The sequence below is a fragment of the Jaculus jaculus genome, chromosome 3 (assembly GCF_020740685.1).
Source record: "Jaculus jaculus isolate mJacJac1 chromosome 3, mJacJac1.mat.Y.cur, whole genome shotgun sequence".
NCBI lineage: Eukaryota > Metazoa > Chordata > Mammalia > Rodentia > Dipodidae > Jaculus > Jaculus jaculus.
The window spans coordinates 32,632,754-32,648,826 of NC_059104.1; positions in this window are offsets into that span (position 1 = coordinate 32,632,754).

Sequence of the window (16,073 nt, forward strand, 5' to 3'; positions counted from 1 at the left end):
ATACTCACCTTGGGGCATAGGGGAGGGGATAAAAGAGTATAACCTGTATACTTTTATCATCTATCTATCTATCTATCTATCTATCTATCTATCTATCTATCTATCTAACTAATCTATCTACATATACATGCATATAGAGAGATAAATGATAAAATTCAAAACAAACTTCAGAAGACGACAGGGACACTAGATTCAGGCAACTACTGTCTTTCCTCATGTTTGTTGGCTAAGAGAGGCTCACTCTGTCAAATTTCTGTAATTATCAGTGCAAGAGAAAAATAAAGGACCCAGCTAACTGTACTCAAAACTATATGGCTCCTGCCTTACAGTAGCAACACTTCAGTTCATCTAGTCTAATAAGTCTGGTACAAGATAACAAGGAGAATGTAAATTATACTATGTGACCAGAGGACTGGAAATATTCAGTATAGAACATGGCCTACCCTAAGTCTCTTATGTTAATATCACTTAGAGCACAAATTAACCTTGAACGTTTTAGCTGCTTTCCATGAATTTTGGAGTCCCTTATGCTCTTTGGTTACCAATTCACGGTGTCTGTGGCTCAGGTGTAAATTTTAAGACAATTCTTGTTCACAAATGTTTGTAATGTACATTTTATTGACCTTCATTAATAATTCATACTTTGTCTTGTGGTCACAAATAATGGTCTTTATAAATATGAATCATTGAACTTAAAAGGACTTCCTTTGTGGCTTAGTATAAGATCAATAAATAGAACTATTCCATGTGTATTTAAATATATGCATATATACATACATATGGTCCAGGTGTGGTAGCTCAAACTTTTAATCCCAGCACTCAGGAGGCAGAGGTAGGAGGGTCATTGTGAGTTGGAGGCCACCCTGAGACTATATAGTGAATTCCAGGTCAGCCTGGGTGAGTGAGACCCTACCTCAGCAAAACAGACAAAAAAAAAAAAAAAAGTAAGATTAAAATAGAACAATTATAGCAATATCCTATCATACCAGTTTTGAAAATGTATTCTCTCACACAAAATACCTTAGGACATTCTAGATCTTGTATACCTTTCTTCCTTTCCTCATTAAGTTGTGAGCATCCATCCTTTCATCTACAGGGAACACTAATGCTTTTCTTCATTGTACCCGAGCTGCCTGCAGCATGACTGTTGGCGGTTACTTGAGCACAAACAGTGCAATACTGTGACAGTCCATCTTCAAAGCTCATGGTCAGGTAGTACACACAGTGTGGATCCCGTGTCGGGACTGCTGTCCCTGTCAGGATACAGCAGGATGGCATGAGATGTCATTACATTACTCAGAAATTGTCCCAGTTTAAAATTTATCAATCATTTTTTGTAGAATTTTCCAGTTAATAATTTCAAATTGGCCTCCCATAATTAAACCAACACCATGGACAAGGGGTGATTACTATATTTGATTTTACTTGCTATCTTTCTCAACGTTCATTTTTTTTTTGTATGACTCACAGTATTAGGTTTTAGACCCATCTTGACTTGGTACAACTTTTCTTTTTTTGACTGGCTTCCTCTTCTCCGGCTGTTCTGTGGTTGCCTTAGCCCAGTGCTTACTTTTTCATGAAGATGGGAAGGTTTGGGACCCCATGATTGGTTGGGAAGGCCTGGTCCTGCTACATTCCCTGGTACTCACTCCTAAGCAGTAACTCTAGGCAGAAAATGTCAGCTCTCCCTTTTCTTGCCCTCTCCTTTTCTTTCTTTTTCCTTTCTAGAATTCAAGGACAAGGAAGGAGGTGGGAGAGTGATTCCAGGAACTGTGACTCTCATTGCTTCTGCTGCTTCTGTCACAGAGCCTTCAGACGCGCACTTCCCTTCAGCTTCAGATCCATAAAGAGGATCACCTTGTGTGTTTTCTTCTCTGTGGTTCTCTTTGGGCTTGGGTTTTGTATGAGGCCTCGAAATGTGAACTCCGTATGTCATTGTGATAAGTTTAAGTTGTTTTATTACCTAGTTAAAAGGACTAACAAAACATCCTAACTCCATGCATGGTCGACATATGACTGTGTGATTCCCTCCCTCCATTCCCAGCTTCAGGACAAAAGGAGCCCCCTGCAGGCCACACAATGGACTCAAACGCATCATCATCCTTACTCCAGCTCAGAGAAGGAAGGAAGCTGCTAAGACTTGACATGTCTCCTTTTTAAATAAAATCAAGACATGTTTCTCCTAAAAAGAAATATAAAGCCATCCACACCTTGTATCACTTTGCAAAGGTGGACAGTGGTTGCAGTCCTCCACTCCGGGGCTGCCTCCAAGAAGTGGCCCAATGACTCTTTTCCTCATAATCTGCTCACCAGCTAGGAAAAGTTGACTTAAATAGATGAGGGATTGGCTTTCAGAAAGAAAGTGTTTCACATGAGAGTTTGTAATGGTGTTTTTGAAATTTGGGATAAGCGATATTTTTAAAATAAGCAATTCATCACACACTTGTGATGTTTCTCCCTCTTTTGGCAAAGAAAGAAATGAAGAAGTGGAGGGAGGCTTACATTTGGGCTTCTTTTAAATTTTAAAAGCTGTTCTTTTAAACGTACCATCTGTTACTTCAGAACTTTGATGTGACTATGGTAACTGTTTGGGGATACCACACAGAACCATGACATAATCGGGTATGGCTTGACCCCGACTGTGCCCTTCTCATGGAGCAAGACCCACTCATTGTGAGTCCTGTCACATCAAGAGGGAGTTTCTCTGCAAATATGGCATACTTCTGATTAATGCACAGAGGAGGTAAGAATGAGCTATACACATTCTTGCAGGACATTTGAGTTACAAGGTGGTAATTCAGAGAAGGAAGTTCTCCTCAGCTGAATTTCAATCACATAAAACAGTACTTCAGCAAACTGACACAGAATTCAAATAACATTAAGTAAATATGCTTAAGCCATGAAATTAATCCTTGTTTAAAAAAAGACTGATCCACAGACAGTATAAGGTAATCATCTTAGGACTTGGGAGGTAGAGGCAGGAACATCAGAAGTTCAAGGCCAGCCTTGACCTCATAGCATGGGCTACCTGAGGGAGAACTTGTATGTGTTCAGCTTTCCACCACTAGAACAAATATCTGAGACAGCCAACCTTAAGGGGAAAGGGTGCTTTGCTTTTGTAGTTTCAGAGGCTTTGGTCCATTATCATGTGGCGCCTTTGCTGTTGGATGTGTGTTGGTCATCGCTGTAGGAGCAAGGGTCAGAGTAAGACCCCCTTACCTCATTGCCAGGAAGAAAACAAAAGATAAAGGAAGGTGCTAGGATCCTTCTATCCCCTACAAAGGCAGGCCTCCCGATGAACAGCACACCTCCGCTAAGCCCCACATGCTCAAGTTTCACCAAGTCCCCCAAAGCCTCTCGCTGGAGACCAAGCCATTAGCACATGGGCCTGTGGAGAACTTTCCAGATCCAAATTTTGCTTAAATATTAAAATTAAAGAGGTTTCATGAGTCACACTTCAAATAAACTTAAATGGAATGAGAACATTTATGGAATATTTTCAGAACTATGAACACTACCTGGATATTTGTGGAGATTAGGGAATTATAGTGATTTGGAGGAGATATAGTAAGTACATGGTTATATTATAAAACTAGTAAAAGTAATCTAGTGAAGGTACTGTATTAACTACCTGAGTTATTATATTATATATAATCCCTGAGCAGAAACAGAGTAGAAATGGTTAGTACAGAAGTGAAGAGAGCTCGGTGTTGTGACACACACCTTTAATCCCAGCATTCAGGAGGCAGAAGTAAGAGGATCTCTATGAGTTCCAGGCCACCCTGAAACTGCACAGCTAATTCCAGGTCAGTCTGGGCTAAAGTGGGACCTTACTTCAAAAAAAAAGGTAAGGAGAAATGGAGTAGAAAAGGAAGTGGGTTGAATTTCCTTTGGCCAAGTGTGTGCCGGTGTGTGTGTGTGTGTGTGTGTGTGTGTGTGTGTGTGTAAGAGAGAGAGGGAGGGAGGAAGAAAGAGAGAATGGAATGGTCATGCCAGGGCTTCTTACCATTGCAATCAAACTCCAGATTCATGCACCACTTTGTGCATGCATCCGGCTTTACCTGGGTACTGGGGACTTGAACCTGGACTGGCAGACTTTACAAGCAAGCACCTTCGATCACTGAACCATCTTCCCATCCCTGTATAAGTAGTTTCAATGAATTAATGCACTGCTAAGGTACATACAATGGAAGTAAATGTTTCTCTCTAAACTCTCTACTAAAAAGGGTTCATTGAATTTGCACAATGTATTCCAGCATCTTCATTAAGAGTCAAATTGATGAAAATCCAGTGCTGCTACTGCTGCTGCCATTGAGACAGAGTCTCTCTAAGTAGCTAGAACTTGTGATATTCCTGCTCCCCCTTCCTGAGTGCTGGGAGCATAGCTCTGCACTCTATTTAGCCCCAACTTCCAGAAATGTCAAATATACAAACATAAGCCTAGATTTTTTGAATTTACTGTTTGTTAAAATGTGGTAAAACTGTTAGAGGTTTTTCTTTTTTCTCTATGAAGTCACCATTTAGGGTTGAGTTAGAAGAAAGAAAAAGAAGAACAAAAATAATCATAACAATAATAATTAGGAGAAATCCTTGAGGTTGAATTTTATAAAATATTTTTATTTATTTATTTATTTGAAAACAGAGAGAGATAGAAGAGAGATAGACAGAGACACTGAGTGTGCCAGGGTCTCCAGCTACTGCAAACTCCAGATGTATGCACCACTTTGTACTTCCGGCTTTATGTGGGTACTGGGGAATAGAACTCAGGTTGATAGGCTTTGCAGGTAAGCCCTTTAACTGCTGATCCATCTCTCTAGCCACAAGGTTGAATATTTTCATGTTTGCATGTATTTATCTTGCCATAAGTGTGGTATCAAGCATACCAAGAGTATGTGCCTGTGTATTTTTGAATGATAGTAACTCCACTTGACAGTTGAAAATTTTCCCACATGATGACACCTCTGAAAAGGTGAGGAAATAGATTCTGCAAAAAATGTGTATAAAGTGCCTGAAACATATTTGATACCAACTAAGGGAAGTCATTACTATGTCAAAAATATAGATAAGGGGGCTGGAGAGATGGCTTAACAGTTAAGGTGTTTGCCTGCAAAGCCAAAGGACCTACATTCGATTCCCCAGGACCCATGTAAGCCAGATACACAAGGGGCATATACATCTGGAGTTCCTTTGCATTGGCTAGAGGCCCTGGCGTGCCCATTCTCTCTCTCTCTCTGTCTCCCTTCTCTCTCTCTTGCTCTCTCATTCCCACCCCCACTCTCTCTCTGTCTCTCTCCTTGCAAATAAATATTTTTAAAAAACAGATGGAAACTAGCAGGGCATGGTCATGCACACCTTTAATCTCAGCACTTGGGAGGCAGAGAGAAGAGGATCGCCTTGAGTTCAAGGCCACCCTGATACTACATAGTGAATTTCAGGTCAGCCTGGGCTAGAGTGAGACCTTACCTTAAAAAAATATATAGGTAAGGGTCTAGGTTTTGATTTTCCCCAATTCCTATGTGTCAAAGAAAGTTTACATCAATGAACCCAATTTTCCACTTCTTACTCACATTCTAAAGAGGAAGGGTAATTTTGTGTCGAATCAAATCTCAGCCTAACTCATTCTACCGAATAGTGTGAATAGAGAGAGGGGGAAGAAAGAAGGAGAGCAATAATGAAGGCTTGGAGTATTGGCCTGTTGGTCTATGGGTATGATTGCTGCTTAGGTCTTGTAAGAAGGCTGGGAGTTCAAGAATTTTTTTGGAGGGGGGGATGGGGGTTGAGTTGGAAGCAAGGAGAGCCGCAGAAGAAAGGAGATTTAAATAAGAGTGGATTTCAAGTACACATTTGGGTTCTCTCCAAGGGCCTCTGAGAGGTACCAGTCAAAAATGGGATTGTTCTTAATCGCGTGTCAAGAGCTGAGCCCTCCTTGTTAATGTAGTGCTATTAGGACTGAAGTCACCTCTGGCTCTGTAGGTCTTCCTTACTGACATGAAGACTGTGTACAAAAGGATTAATCTTTCCCACAGAGAGATTTGCACTTTGCCATAGGCTCCTGGAAGGTAACTGCTAAGCTCTTCTCCATCCTTCTAAGTGTGAATATGTTTAACTGGGATCTCAGGCCACGTCAGATACTACGCACTGTAATGTGATTTGTGGTAGTGACAGGGGTGGAGGTCACATGAAGCTAGCTCCACTCCTGGGGATGGGCTGAAAACTCAAGCCAGCCGTGCTACTGGTCAGCATGTGGTCATGACTGCTTGGAGGGAGCTTCCCCAGGTGTCCTTACCCAGAATGCTTATAGCTGCTGGGTGTGGGGGGGGGGGATAGGAGCAGTCCACATAACTGCACTGGGTGGGCTGGGGGTGGATGGATAGCGGTTCTGTCTCTTGTGATTTTTCAGAAGTCAATTAAAGAAAATAGTTTCAGTTTAGTGTAACTTCAGAAAGTGTAATTTTATTTTGGCTTGGTTTGTTGAGCACATCTCAGTCCTAAGCCATGGCCTCCTATAAACTTTATTGAATCCAATCTTCACTTAAAGATATAAACTTTTGTCAGGCATGGTGGCACATGCCTTTATGCAGTGTACTTGGGAGGCAGAGGTAGGAGGATTCCTGTGAGTTCAAGGCCACCCTGAGACTAGTAAATTCCAGGTCAGCCCGGGCTAGACTGAGTGAGACCATATATCAAAAAACAAACAAACAAAAAAAAAAAAACGATGTAAACTTTTAACACCAACTATAAAATGACCAAGGCTCTTGCCTATTTCTTCAGCCTCACCCTTCCATGTTCACTAATTCCAACCTTCTAGAAGTCTCTCTCTCTATCAAATCACACCAAAGTCACACTGCACTTGGGGCCCACACACTGGTGTGGGAGATTTTCAGTACAATTTGCCATTTTGGCCCTGAAGGGCTCCTGACACTCAGGTCTTTCATTTTCTCTTGGGAAAAGGAGTAAAATTAAAACATTTTCATTATCAAGTAAAATGTATCAAGATTTAATGTTTCTTTCCCCCAGATACAGCTCCACACTGCAACAAGGGAATAGCATGTACAATTTCTTAAATTCCTGCGAGAAGCCGCTCCTTGATAAACAATGATGCACTTTTCCTGTCTCATGTTCTCACTGGGAAACTGTCAAGGATATGACCTTGACACCTCAAGGGAGGCCAGGGAGTGTTCCATCTCTGATGGGCACCAAGTCACAACTTACCTGCCCACCGCCTGATGGTCACTTAAACTTGCATGTGGACCCCTCTACCAAGGGGCTGCTTCAGCCTGGGGCCCAGGACTAAGAGCCAGTGGCAGGACTCATGGGGGCAAAGACAGTAAGCAGTTTGAGTAGTATCTGAACACCATTTTCACAGAGAGTAGAGGAAACTTAAAAATCCCTGGCTGCTCTGTCTCCCGGTATTTGAATTTCTATCTCATTATGTTACCTATTAGGTTACCTAGAAAATGATCTGATTTCTACCCAGTGCAAGATGTCCCTCTTGGAAGATGCGGGGCTCCCCGGCAGGTAGTGCTGAGGAAGGACCAGGCCTGCTGGTTCCTCCCAAAGGGTTGAGGAGGAGGATGAGTGTCTACGGCCAGGAACACACCAAGCCGGGAGTCTTGTCGAAGCAGGAGCTCCTTTTATTGTAACAGGCAGGTGCTTCTATAGCATTGAGAATGAGGGTGGGGATTTTAGGATGGGGTGAGATGTAAGGGCCAATCGTATACCAGGACTTTTGAGATGATTGGTTCTAAGTGCGCTCGAGAGAACTCCAACTTCCTATGCAGAAGTAACAGGCCAGAGGCCATTTGGTGCCCTGCTGAGTCATAGCTGGACATAGATATGTTGCCAAACTTTAGCTAGGCTCAGGAAGTTCCACTAAGCCTCACGTCTGGGCCTCTCAAGGCCCAACAGGAAGACACTTCCCATGCTTAACCCTGCCTATCGTTTAGATATTTTACATATCTCTGCCTCATCTTATTATGTTAAAACTACCCCATTCGCACAGTAACCCTGCTTCAGTTTATGCACGGGTCTCATGAATTTCAGTATTACTGTGCTTGTTTGTTTTTTGTCTTTCAAACTGATGCTTCGCGCCCCTTCCACCTATAGAATATGCTCCCTGACAGGACAAGAACGTTGCTGCTTTACCCTGTCCCACCTGGAGCACAGCAGGCTGTGGTGTAGCCACTTCCTTGGGTCAGAAGTAATCCCTCCTGAGGAACCAGGAAGTGATGGAAATGTACAAGGTCAAGGTCCAGATGCTCAGAAGGCTACAAGACTCAACATGCCCCTTCCCACAGTTATGACAGGAGTAGCCCATGCGGGGAAGAGGAGAGCCTCAGACAGCCATGCTGCCTGCAAGCTGTGCAGGGAATACAGCCTTCATGAGGCCTCACTCATCCTGGTGAACAGCCTCAATGAATCCACCGGTTCCAACAAGCTAGACTTGGGTAGACTTGTTCCTTTGGTCAGCTCCCAGTACTCTGTCTGAAGTGAATAGACTTTTGTTCATGTGTCCCCAAGAAAAGTAAGGCAACGTATACTTTCAAAGAAAAAGTTCAAGCTGTTTTAAGAATAAAATGAATGAATGATGGTAGGTTCATAATTACAGATTTTTTTTCTACAGACTCTAGAACCATTGGGTAATTACACAGATGGAGAAGAAAGGAATCAAAGAGAATCCAAAGGCAATGAGATTAAATGCACCTTTTCAGATAACATTTCATTTCAAATAGCATGTATAATCTATAATTTGATGGCATTCTTTTTAAAAATATTTTTAACTTAATTTATTTTTGAGAGAGTGAGAGAGGAAGAGGGAGAGAGAGAGAGAGAAAGAATGGGTGCGCTAGGGCCTCCAGCCACAACAAATGAACTCCAGATGCATGCGCAATCCTTATGCATCTGATTTACATGGGTCTTGGGGAATCAAACTGATGTCCTTTGGCTTTGCAGGCAAATGCCTTAACTGCTAAGCCATCTCTCCAGCCCCCACTTTTCTCTTTGTATGTGTGTATGTGTGGTATATGCACATGAGTGTGCAGACAATGCATGTGTGAGCATGTCAGGTTGTTATGTACAGTTCTTGGCACCCCCAGTGACCACCAAGGAGAACCAAACAAGTATGCAAAGGCAAGGAGCTTTATTTCGGGCTTAAGCTGGGACTCTTGACTTCACCAATGCAGTGGATCCATACAAGAGCCCTGAGCAGCAGGGGGGCAGGTTTTTTTATAGGGACTTGAACAAAGAAGTAGGGAAAAGGTTACATGATTGGTAGATTTAAGTAGTAACTGCACTTGAATTTTTCTGATAGGCTTAGGATGCTGGGGGGGGGGGGCAGAGCTGGTGGGTAGGGGGCTAGGAGAATTTCAAGCAGTTTAGGTAACCTTTATTGTGATTGGCTATGTGTGTTTGAGGAACTTATGCAACTTGTCTTATGACCATAGAAATGCATGGCATAAGCAATTTGTGATCTTTTTTTCAGTAACTGTTAAGTTCTTATTTAAACCTTGCTGGGAAACAGAAATTTAGGCCTACTGGTGACTCTGAAGCCTGCCATGGCGTCCCTCTGGTTCCTGAGCCCCTCAAGGTGTCCTTTTTTATTGCTCTTCCACTTTATTTCCCTGACACATAATTGCTGAATTTGTAGCTCCTCATTTTTAAATTAGACTGGAAGGCCAGGGAGCACCAGCAATCCTCTGGTCTCGATCCTCCTCCCATAGTGTTGGGGAAACAGGCTTGTGACACCATGCCCAGCTTCTTCAATTTCTTAAATTTTTATTAAGTAGGAATTCTGTATGGACACATCATGTGTGGTACCATCACTTCCCTCCTCCATGCCTCCGTCCCACTGAGGGCCCTCCTTACTGGGATTGCTGGCATTAATCAAGGGGTTGTGGGTTATGAGTTGTGAGAGCAGCAGTCAGTCATTGGTGTGGAGGTGCAATGCCTCTGGGTATTCTCCCCAAACCCTGTGGCTCTTACATTCTTTCTGCCCCCTCTTCCGCAAAATTTCCTGAGCCACACGGTAGGGGTGCCTTAAGCCTACTTTAGTGTTGAGCTCTCAGCAGTTTCTGGATTTCTGCTTCGGTGCATTTTGAATGTCCTCAGTGTCTGTCTCCATCACCTTGGTGCAGGTTGTCAGGCTCACCGTGGAAGCAGTACTCTTGCTCATCTTGCCAATTCCTCTGTGGTTTCACCTGGGTCCTTACTGATGTGTCCACCTTTTGTACATATGTGCTTCTGAGGATCATACTCAGGACTTCATGCTTGCATAGTAAATGCTTTTACCTGCTTGAGCCATCTCCCTTCACTTTCCTCTTATAGTGAAAAGGGGGAAAAAGTCCTAACATCTTTACCTACTTTGTATACCCTATTGTTTCAGAATAGAATATATTTAAGTAGCCATACTTTTCAAATGACAAGCAAACATCCCAGAAGTAAGAGTCAAAACAGTGCTTACTCCTTTATTCTTTTGAGCAAAGGCCTTGCTATGTTGTCATTAAAATCCTTCTGATGGGTTTGCCAAGTGTTGGCATTACCAAAATGTGGCACCACCCCAACTAGTACCCAACCTTTGTGTTGTGAATAGTTCAAATTACATTCTAAAGTCCAAAGAAAAACATTCAGTGACCCCTAGGTACATAAGAAAGTTGATCAGAAAAAAAAAAAAGAAAGAAAGAAAGGAAGAAAGAGCAGACTAGGGAGAACAGCTGGAAGATCTATGCAACGTGTGAGCTGGCAGGTACCTTAGAAAGCCAATATTCTAAACACTCCACATTTCAAGGAGGGAATGAAGCTGGGAGCAAGCAGCTTGCTAAAGTTATTGAAGATACTTGTGTATAGCTCTTAAGACTGCTGAATTCCATGGAATTGGTAGAACTCTAAATACAGTGGATTTATATGGTACCAAAAATAACTAATAATTTATAGTAAAATATAAATCACTATCATGATAGCTTGTATTGTGTAATATGGGGTGTGCATGTATGTGTGTGTGTGTGTGTGTTATGCATGTATATATGCTGTGCTCTGTGCTGCCCCATGTGCTCACTTGGGGTGGGCTACGCTTGTATGAGGTAGCCAGAGAAGAACACTGGATGTCCTACAGCAATGCTCTTCTGCTCATTCTTGTTTGATCTGGAGCTTGACGTTGTTTCACCAACTCCAATGATTCCTGGGTCTCTGTTTGAATAGGAGACTCAAGTTACTCTGCAAGTGGTCATGCCCAGCTGTTTAGCATAGGTTCCCAAGATTCAAGCTCAGGTGGTCTCAGGCTCCCTCAGGCCCTCATGCTTGCACAAAAAGCACATGTGACTACTGAACCATATCTCCTCATTATTATTTTACTATGACATTGACTAATGACTTGCTTTGATAGAGCTCTGAGCGAGGTAGAGAAAGATGTCCTAGATGCTCACAATTTTCCTCACAGTGAACAAGTAACCAAAGAGACAACACTGGCAATGATAGCACCATCTCCTCACACATCTATTAGCTGAGTGGTTGTCACAAACAGATGGTACAGATGTACAAGGATGTACAGATTATATCTTCAATATGTTCTTATTTCTTGACTTACTTAAAAGTGTCCGTTCTTTTAATAACATCTATTACTGAAATCATTGTAGTTCCTTTCTTTTGCTTCACAAAAGGATATTGTCATGAACTATTATTTCTCTTTTAGAGACATCTTTTAATTGGAAACACAACTCAGGATCTGGTATTCATAGATTTAAGTAACTGTGTCCAGGCAGAATGTTGCCAATCATAACATTAATTGATAACAGAAAGAATTAAATCTGGCCAACTGTTTTAAGATTCTGCCATTCCAATACTGAGAATATACTCAGACATAATGAAGTCATCTTAATAACCAGAAACCTTTCTCTCTCTGATCTATATTTATTCAAATTTTACAACACATTTTAGGTTGATTCAATTCATCACCATAGAAGAAAGTATTCATAAAGCCACCACAGAAAAGAGAGAAATGTGTTCCCTTTAAGGTTTTATACTTTTGAAATGATATTCAGATGATTTTTAATTACTACAAAAGCATTGAGATGATTGAGATGTTAATATAACTTATAGAACAGGCAGGGGTGATTCCAATCCTCCTTTTCTGCAGTCAATTTCAAGTCTAAGAAAATTATTTCTTTTGATCCACTCTGATAGCATGTAATAAAAGAACAATAAAACATATGGCTCAATTACCATTGCTTCTCACCAAGCATGAATTAATGAATATCAAATTATTATTAATTGTTTTTTCTGGCTCCCTCTCTATAGGACAATTATACATTGCTGTATTTTGATAAGCATCTTGTGTTTAACACTTTGTGTCTAAGAGGGACAGAGGCATGGAATTGTTACACAGAAGACTAATTCTTTGAATTTATCACCATTTGAGAAAAAAAAACAAAAAACAGGCATTTATTAATCTCCATCTTTTCTCACAATTGTTTAAATGTGCCCTAGAATTCTACCCCCATGCTGACAAATCTCCCTTCAAGGAACAGTTGCCATGTGTCTATAAAACACTTTACATGCTCAATTTCTCAATTGTAATAGTAGTTACTTCCCATGAATATTGAATTTTCAATTCCTTCAAAATAAAGCTCTTTAAAAAAGATATAGAAGATTAAGCAGTTAAAAATAAGCTAACCACCATAGCATAGAATAAACTGTGATTAGTATAATTACCAAAAATCAATGTTAGAAAATGATATTTTTAGGCATTCTACAAAAACATTTTGTTTAACAGATAGTTGGTTTTATTTTTATAAACTTTCTGTAACTATAAAGTACTATGTAATATGAGTATATTAAACATCTTTGTAATCCGTAACGATTACCTTTCATAGACTTTTTTGTATAGCCAGATTTTGAAAAGCATGTAAAGAAAATTTAACAAATCAACATATGTTAATTATACATGCTGTAGTAGTTACTTTCTCATTTCTGGGGCAAAATACCTGACCAGAAGCATGTTATGTAAGAAAAGGGTTTATTTCAGCTTATAGTTTTAAGAGTAATTTTCATTATGGTGGTATAAGCATGACAGCAACAGATAGCTGGCTTTCATATCTTCATCAGCAGGGAGGAAGGAGAGTGTGAGATAATTAACGCTGGCAACTGGGGTTGGACTATAATACTTCAAAGTCTGCCCTCAGTGATAAGCCTCCTCCTATAAGACTCCACAAAATAGAGATTAATTATGAAGCTTAATCACAAAAACATGATGTTATGGGGGACATTTTACATTCAAACCACCACACATGCCTTATGATTTTACCTATTTCCCATACATCTCCCTCTTTTCTAAAAAAAAACTGTCTGTTAAACCATATCTATACAAACTGATGGATGACACTAATGTGAGCTGGTTTATATGTACTATCTAGTTCAATAAGCTTAACAAGTGCAGAAACCAATACATTTCTACACAGACAGATACTTGACAAATTATTTTTCCCAATGCTTCTGATGTCACTAATAGTATCACAGGTAACTGGAAGTTTTAGGTAAATTTTTTAAGGTCCAAACAACTTTCAATGTAGACAGATTTTTTGCAAAACTTTACAAAAATTTTCTACCAGCATTTCTTTCACAGAAAAGGAAGCATTTCTGGCTTCCATTTGCTTATTGGTCAGGATATCAGTAATGCACAAGAATCAACTTCTTAGGGGAACAGAGGTGAGAAACTGAGAAACTTTGTTATAATGGAAACAAAGATGGCCAGTCAAATAATGAACAGGGAGGGCCCTGGTGAGGGCTGGCACATTGTTCTTTTGATGTTGGTGACTGGAATGAAGTGAATTTTTAAATCATTAAATCTTGCCAGATACCAGATGGTTCTTTTTTTATGCGTATGTCATCATTCAAAGTAATTAGATTAGTTTTGTAGCAGCAAAATTATTAATTTTATACAAGTGATCTTCAATAAACTCTTCTAGATTACATATTCTTAAAACACAACTTCAGCTCCTTAATGAATGTTTCTCATCTTCATTTTTATGTGCCAGCCTTATTGAATCCACTTTGCTGAAAAAATAATTAAAAAGATGATTAGATATAATAAAATCCAATATGAAAATAAGCCCACAACTAAAATTCTAAAAGCAATCTTCCAGCCAGCAGACAAAAGCAGATGAGGCATTCCACATTTCCTTCTGCTCCTGAAGCCTTCATTGTGGTTTCTGGTCATACATGATATACTGGATGCCAGCGAGGCATGCATACTTAGAAAATGCATGAGAATAGCGTCCTGTCAACTTCCAAGTATGGAAAAATCACAATACCCATGGAGTGCACCTAGGGAAGAAGGAAGGTTCAAGATTTCTGAGCTGTTTTGTAAGCACAATCTTTACACTGTCGTGGACTCAACAGAGATGAAAAGTGTCAGAACTACCACCTGCACACTGAGAACCATGATGTCATATTGGATCAGATAAGGTTGCAAAACTGGAAAGAAAAGCAAGGATGAGAAGTATCTAGAGAGAGCAGAAAATAGAAAGCAAGATCTGAATATAATTAGGCTTATTCTTGTAATTGATTCTACAGCCTGATGGAACGTGGGCTTCTGAATATTTTTCAGAGTGCCTTCCTGATGTAGCCACCCAGTAGCTCATTAAGCTCACACACACTTGTCAGTAATTTCCAGATTTTGGATCCTCTGTAGGAATTGCAAATGATATTTCATTCTCTAAACTAAGAAAGCAGGAGGGAAAAAGGTTCTTTCACAGTGCTACTAACCCTCAATCAGTTTGATTCTTTTATCCACTTGCCATTGAATCCAAAAATAAGTTGTATATGCTCTTCTTTTAAACAATCACTCAAGTCTTATAGGACTTTATTATGCACTTTGTACATGTTTTAAATCAGTTTTTAAACTTCATATTTATTTAAAAATACATGCCTATAATATTTCCTTCTCTCATGATGGATACTAATTAAAACTAAATTATAGTAATATTTGATTTTTTAAATTTTTTTTTTAATTTATTTATTTGAGAGCGACAGACACAGAGAGAAAGACAGATAGAGGGAGAGAGAGAGAGAGAATGGGCGTGCCAGGGCTTCCAGCCTCTGCAAACGAACTCCAGATGCGTGCGCCCCCTCGTGCATCTGGCTAACGTGGGACCTGGGGAGCCGAGCCTCGAACCGGGGTCCTTAGGCTTCACAGGCAAGCGCTTAACCGCTAAGCCATCTCTCCAACCCTGATTTTTAATTGTTAAAAAATACCTTAGATGTGCTAGATTCTATATTTAATATAAGATTATATAAATTAACTCTTTTTCATTTAAAACTAACATTAAAAAGCATTTTATTATAATAGCCAAATTACATTAAGAAGTATATTCAAGGGGCTGGAAAGATTGCTTAGTGGTTAAGGCACTTGCCTGCAAAGCCAAAGAACCAAGGTTCCATTCCCCAGGACCCACATAAGCCAGATGAACAAGGAGGCACATGCATCTGCAGTTCATTTGCAGTGGTTAGAGGCCCTGGCACACCCATTCTCTCTCTCAATCTCTCTCTCTCTCTCTCTCTCTCTCTCTCTCTCTCTCTCTCTCTCTCTCTCAAAGAAATAAAGAAAAATAAAATATTTAATTTTTTTCTAAAAAAGTATATTCGAGTACAAAAGGCCATTCACAGAAATGGATTTCAATTTAAAAATCATTTTATCATAGAAAATTAATTTTTATTCAAAAACTGGAATTGAGATGGAGAGATGGATTAGCAGTTAAGGCAATTGCCTGTAAGGTCAAAGGACCCACATTCAACTCCCCAGGACCCACATAAGCAAGATGTGCAAGGTGGCGCATGTATCTAGAGTTTGTTTGTCATGGCTAGAGGTTCTGGCATGCCAATTTTCTCTCCCTTTCTCTCCTCTCTCTCTCTCTCTTTCTCTCCTTCCCTCAAATAAATAAATAAAATTAAAAAATAAAATTAAAAAACTGGAATTTTTCTAAAATAATTGGCCTTTTGCTTAGTTGCATCGATGTCTTGCTTTATATCAAAAGAAAATACAAGTGTTGACATTCTATACTATTAAATAAAAATACTATCACAGT